Raw genomic sequence first — 6173 nt, forward strand, 5'->3', positions numbered from 1 at the left:
GCAGTATCTGGAAAAAGTTTTCCCAGGATGGGAATTGCCTGGCTCCTAGCTCGAGTAATCTCACCCGGTCGCACGCTGAAGGGGTCGTTTTTCTTCCCGGGGCTGCTCTGGTTCGTGCCCCGACCCCCCCCCGCCGCGCCGGACGGAGCGGCAGGCGGCGGGTTTGGGTCAGCGAAAGATGCCTTGGTGCCGCATGGTTTGCTGGGCTGGAGCTCGGGGCTTGGGCTCGGGGCGCCGTGCGCCTGCGGGGTCCTGCCCGCCTCAGGCGGGGTTACCCCCGCCCCGCCGAGCTAGGCAGCCCGGCAAATGAAACCAGGTCTCGTGCAAGGAGCCGCGCCGAAGGCTCGCGGCCCTCGGCTGGAGGAGCCCGGCTCTGTTCCTGACCTCCTTAAGGGCCTTTCGGGATGTAGAGGCTTGAACGTAACGARTTTAAGGCTTTTTATTTTRTTTTGTTTTRTTTTCCTCGAGTGTGTTGTATGTAGTGCTGAGACAGACAGCGTTCGGGAGTCGCCGTGGATGTGTCCGTGTGGACGCGTGCCTTTTCCGTGTCCTTCCAGCAACGGGCTCCCGTCGCGCCGGGACGCGGAGCAGAGAAAAATCCAGGAGACTTGAGACTCACCGTTGCAGAAGCTGAAAGCTAGTTGTAGGAGCCAAGCGTTACACAAGCCTCCTGGATGATACCTCTCCTCCTAGCAGTCTGCCAGCTTTTCTCCCTGGCCCTGTTCTGCGCTCCGGTCCCCAAACTGCAGAATTGCAGACTCAAAGGTCTTCGGCTGCGCAAGGTCAGACGCAGGCCCGAGCTGGTCCGGGACACGGTGCTGGCGGCGGGTTTTGAAGGCCGCGGGGCTCTCCGGCCGCAGCAGACAGCCCGGCTGACCGGAGGAGCCTCCCTGCGACGCGCGCGTCGGGGTGACTTGAGTGCGAGCGTGGCTTTGCAGATGGTGACCTAAAAAGCCCCGGTGCCTGCAGCGCCGCGCCGGCGGGGCGCGCGCGGTGCCCGTCTCCGGGACGCGGCCCCTTGCCGGGGTCCCCCCGCGGGAGGTGAGCCCCCTCGGCAGAGCAGGCCCCGGCTCCGAACGCCGAGAGCTGAGCGGCGCCTTCTATTTATGGATGTCGGGCGGCGGGTTGAAAAAACAGAAAAACAGAAAAGCAACCCCCAAGCAGGAAGTTTCCATCAGCGGTTCATGGCCGCAAGGGCTCCCGCTGCTTGCTCATGGGTGTAGTTCAGATTTGAGCCAGCACGGTTTGAACATCCTTGCTGCTCGGTGCACCGCAGCCCGGGCAGCTCGTACGGTCGTGCTTATCCCCTCCCTCGTCTAATCATTTTCTATTAATCTGTTGGACTCTTTGCCCCCCGCTCTGTAACCAGGTTTTCTTTAATGCTGTCAGTCTAAACAAGACCTTGCAGTGATTCTTGGTGCTTTCAAATCCCCCCCCCCACCTTCTCCTACTGTCTGAAAGCTTAAGCTAATTTTTTTCCCCTTTCAAGACTAGTTTTCCTGCCTCACGTAACAGTTTATCGTTGGGTCAAGGGGCAGGGGTTTGCATGCTGGTTTTATAGGGTACCTTGAGAGTCTGCTTCAAAAAGCTGCCAGTTCATAAACGTGACGTTTGTATTAACATTCTTCTTCTGATGGGGAGAATTTCTCTTAGAAGTGCAATAATTRCATTTTGTAGACCTTAAGCAAAGCATAGCTTGAACTTTACTCTAACTGGACTGACTGTGCTTTAGGAGCAGCAGGCAGAAAAGTGATTAATACGATGCTGAGCTGCTTGTATCAGAAATCTTCCCGTAGCGTTGCGTGCGGAGCCACAAGGCCCCGTGCACACAGACAAGGCCCTTTGCTAGCCAGGTTGCGACCGCGCTTAAGTTACCAAATACGCCAGGGACTTTTCGCCAGGAAAGCCCCGCAACCTGGCTGCGTCTGGAACGGGCGGCGTAAAACGTCTCCCAGCGGGGCTGGAGCAATTTAGAAAACACGTGTTAAGGTAAATAAAACTTTGGGCCTCTTTAGAGCGGCGTTTCCTATTTCATGGAAAGGTTAGGCGAAAAAAAAAAGCATTGCCTTTAGCCTTTCTGAAGCTGTCTGTTTGCTGCTGTTTGCTCGGAGCATGAAGGGCACCTCGGCCGAAAAGCCGAGTGACRAGTTAGCGCCGTGTCTAGTGCTGCAGATGGCTTGTTGGGGTGGGAACTTGGCTGGTGCTGGCAAAGTCTTGAAGACTGCAAGATCTTTCTTTTTTTTTTTTTTTCTCCCTTCCCTCTAAAGGGAAAACAAGACGTCCTTGGCTAACAGTAGCTAGGAAAAAAATGTAATTATTTGTCCTCGGTATCCTTGGCATTGCGCGTTTTCAGTACATAGATGGGGTTGTGCCGACTCTTTCCTTTCACAGCGTTGTACGATGAATTCCCTCTCCCTTCCACAGAGACGCACCTTTTATTCTCCTTTGGAACATACTTTAATAGTTAAAATGCTCTGGAAATTAAACTATTTTGATGCCCCCTCCTCCTCCTCCTCCTCCTGAAAAATCCCGTCCTACCAGTAGCTGAAAAACTGAGCAGCCTCCAAGCTAGATTAGCCCCTGGCTTTTCCCGACTGTGAAGAAAGCCACCAGTTATTGCGAATACTGCTGAATTACACGGTAGCTTACGTCAGATTTACTCCTCCTGTCCTTCGCTCTAGCTGCTCTATTAATTTTCCAATGCCTCAAGCAATTATTGGACCTGGTAAACAGTATTTTCGGGGCAGCACCCACAAATAACTGTGATAAACAAAATGGTCTATTTTGGGGAGGGGAAGGGGGAAGAATGAGCAGCTACACTTGTCTTGGTTTAAAGAGTGTTTTTAGTCCCAACTTCCAGCAGGCTGGTGACCAAGGGAGGTCCTCTCCCAGGCCGCTGAGGCCTCGGCCGCAGCCAGGCGCCGGGCTGGAGGAGCACTTCCCGGGGAGCTGCGGGCGGCATCTCCCAGCGTGGGCGCCCGCGAGGTGCCGCCGCTGGCCGCGCTCTGTTTTCGGGAGGCCGGTTTGGGATGCGCGTGGTTCAAGCTCCATATGGCTCCGAGGGATTTAGCCGGTGCTGGTTCGGAGGATTAGACGCGTGTGGGGAGAAAGGAGGAGGAGAAAGTTGCTGAGCTGGCGGGGGAAACCGAGGGGAGACGAGGAGCCYTGGTGCAGGGGCAGGATTAAAACGCTGCGTGAAGGCGTAAGGCGAAGGGTCTCCCAGGGAATTTGCTGGCTGGAGCAGCTCACCGCCTTACTCCTGGTTTTGATGCCCTCACCATTCTCCACTCTCAAAGGTGGTTGCAAGTGGGGTACAAAGTCTGTTCTTTGCTCCCTGAAAGATAGGAGCTTCAGCTGCCTTTAATTGCAGATAGATCAGGCTGATTTAAACTCCCCGTGACCTTCTTGTAAAGCAGAGAGCATGCGGTGTGCCAAGGAGCTGGATTGACGCCCCGGCCCACGGGAGCTGGCTTGCCCAGCCCTGCGGGAAAGCCACGGGGCTCCTGCAGACTGTTAGAGCCTGATTTTATTTTACTTTTTTTATTTTTTTTTTTCACCCTGTGAAAAATGCTTGTCATCGGACCCCTTGCAGCTGGGCAGATGCGCAGGAATGATTTATGGGAACGATTAATACTGGCTTGTTTCTGGGCAGCCCCCACTGAGCTGCCACCCAACTTGAAGCAGAGAGGGGAGGGCTGCGACCTTGCAAGCCTCTGACTCCGCATCCTGCCCGGAGCATGGGTTTGAGTTTCGGAGAAGCYGGCTGCCAGCGGTGCCACGTGAGCAACGCCCACCCAGCAGGATGTGCTGCGCGGGGCGGGGGGTCCAAACCGGCACATGATGAGCCCAGAGCCGGACTAGCCCCCGAGGGTGACGCTTGTGGGGAAAACCACAAAGAGCATGAAAGGTCCCTTGCTGGGGTGCAGAGGGTTCCTGCCCACCTCTGCCTTCCCCCTGCGGTTTTGTCTTCGGTTCTCTAAGCAGCCTGGAAAGCATTAGCTCAGGTAGCGGCAGCGGGGCTGGGAGGAGGGAGCTGGGTGCAAGTCAGATATGCCAGGAGATATGTTTCCACAGGGCTTTGACAGATGCACTCTGGCAGGTTTCGCCGCAGCAGTTTAAGATCTTACTGCTCCCAGCCATCTGCTTTGCCCCTCTGCAACAGGTTATAGTCCCTGTGGCRGAGGGGAGCATGTGCCTGCGCTCGGCTCCCCGTCCGCAAAACCCGGTGCCTCACCTCGAGCTTGCTTTGATGGCTCTTTTCAGCTGAGCTGCCAGGTTGCAAAGCAAAGCAGCTGTGGAAGAGGGTACATGTTGCCTGCTGCCRGCTGGTGCAAGGGCAGTAGCCCTGCACGCCGAGGGTGGGCGAACGGGCCGGCGGGGAAGGAGACGCGCTGCCGCGTCTCTTTGCAGCAGTTGTTGGAGGCTGTTAGCTGGGCTTGCAGGCGAGGACTGGGAACCCATGGATTTTCTTGCTGATACTGGATCTCTGCAGCCTTATATGCGCACGTTCACGTGTTGCATCTTTGCTCGAGTTTGACGCRTTTCAGAACTGATCTGTTTGCTTGCGATTTAAGCACTGTCGGCACTGAGAGCTTTGCTAGTGAAGAAGCCCTGGTTTGCTGTCCCGGTAAAGCTCTGCTGCGTACTGTTCAAATAAAACCCCTCTCCCCGAGGGATGAAACAAGCTACAGCGTTACAGGTGTGAGATACGGCACTTAGGAGGTCACGCGTCTCGCATTAGAGCGTGACCGAAGCGACGTGCCTGCCAGTTCTCGTGTAACTGGCAGACGCGGGGAGTTTTAGGAGAGCCAGTGTTGCTTTTGCAGGAGACAGATGCAGGATGGTTGGCAGCTTCATACTTGTGCAGCGTTCAAGGGTTGTGAAATGCTGTGTGCAGGACAAAGCTTTTATTTTTATTTTATTTTATTTTTTTTTTTTTACCAGTTTTAAAACCGCACCTTGGAACCTGTAGGAATAAATATCCCAAAGGCTGGTTTGAAACAAGGCAGTCCCCTCTTGCTGGCCTTTTGAGGCATGTTCTTGTAAGTCCTGAGCTAATGTGGTCTATCTTGAATAGCTCTGRCTTCATCCTGAGGCAGGATGACTTTTCGCTGTGCACATTAGTGAGTGCATGGCTGGATTGAAAAGTCCTGCCAGTTCTTCACTTGGACACGCCAGCATTTCTAATCAGCCTGTCTGAGGCTGCTCTCAACCAGTCACTGAGAGACCACGAACAAGACACGGGCTCTCCTGCCCGGAAGAGAGGTCCCCACGGAGCCGGGGGTCGCAGAAACCTTCAGGCACCGTGCGGGGGATTGTTTGGGTTTCCGTTGTGGTTGATGTGCCCAGTGATTCACAACTGAGTAAGGAAACAAGATTCCCTGCCTGGAAGCACCGGTCGGGTCGGGATCTTGCGTGTGATGGTAGATGTCTGCTGTGTGGACTGGCCCTGTCTTAGAAGAGGGACTCTACGACCCTCTCTGCCTCCATTGCACGTGTTGCGATGCTTCCCTGCTCCCCGTCTTGTAGCAATAAAAAGTATTTTTATTTTCTCAGTGGCAGCACTGAAAACCTCCTAAGAGGGTACTGAGGTACAGGTGTGCCGTTTGATCTCTGCCTGYTGTCCTGAGCAGGTACTGCTAAATCCTTTTGTCACGTGGTTTCAAAATTGGAAAAGAAGGTTTCAGGAATCCTTTAAGCTCACCTTTCATAGAAAGCTTGGGATTTCGTGAGCCTCCTCAAGCTCCTTCAACGAAGGCTTTCCTCCTACCGCCCCGCGGTCAATGTTGCGTCTCTCCTGAAGGCTTGCCGAGGGCCAGCCACGGCCGGCCAGCTCTTGGAGGACAACCGTGGTGTTGCAAAGGATTTTCAAGCCAACCTTTGAGACACTGAGGACTCACCACTGGATCTCTTGCAGAAGCCTCCAGCACGTTCATGKTGCATTTGTAACGCAGGAGACCTCCGACGGGTCTGGATGCGGTGCGGAACAGGGCCCCYGTCGGACTCGCGCCCCGTTCTGCGGCTCCCCTTTGCTGGCCCTCGTCCCCGAGGCCRCACGGCTGCCTGGCCGCCTGCACCGAGCCTCGCCGCCGGCTCGGGCGGTGCTGCCGCCCCGCGGGCGGGAAGGTCCCCGCAGGAGGAGCCCCCTCGGGCCGGGCCCCGGCCCCCCGCGC

At 55.5% G+C, this 6173-nt stretch overlaps 1 protein-coding gene across 1 annotated transcript in view; it reads left to right on the plus strand.

Annotated features, from left to right (window-relative positions):
- Positions 1–759: 759 nt before the first annotated feature.
- Positions 760–6173, plus strand: part of SSBP3 (single stranded DNA binding protein 3) — a 44575-nt gene continuing 39161 nt past the window's right edge. The window contains exon 1 of the mRNA XM_085307987.1: positions 760–782. The gene's annotated coding sequence lies outside the window, so the exon portion shown is untranslated. The remainder of the gene's footprint in view (positions 783–6173) is intronic.

This window comes from Rhea americana, unplaced genomic scaffold, assembly GCF_003343005.1.
Source record: "Rhea americana isolate MKP2758 unplaced genomic scaffold, rheAme1 scaffold_27, whole genome shotgun sequence".
Classification (NCBI taxonomy): Eukaryota; Metazoa; Chordata; class Aves; order Rheiformes; family Rheidae; genus Rhea; species Rhea americana.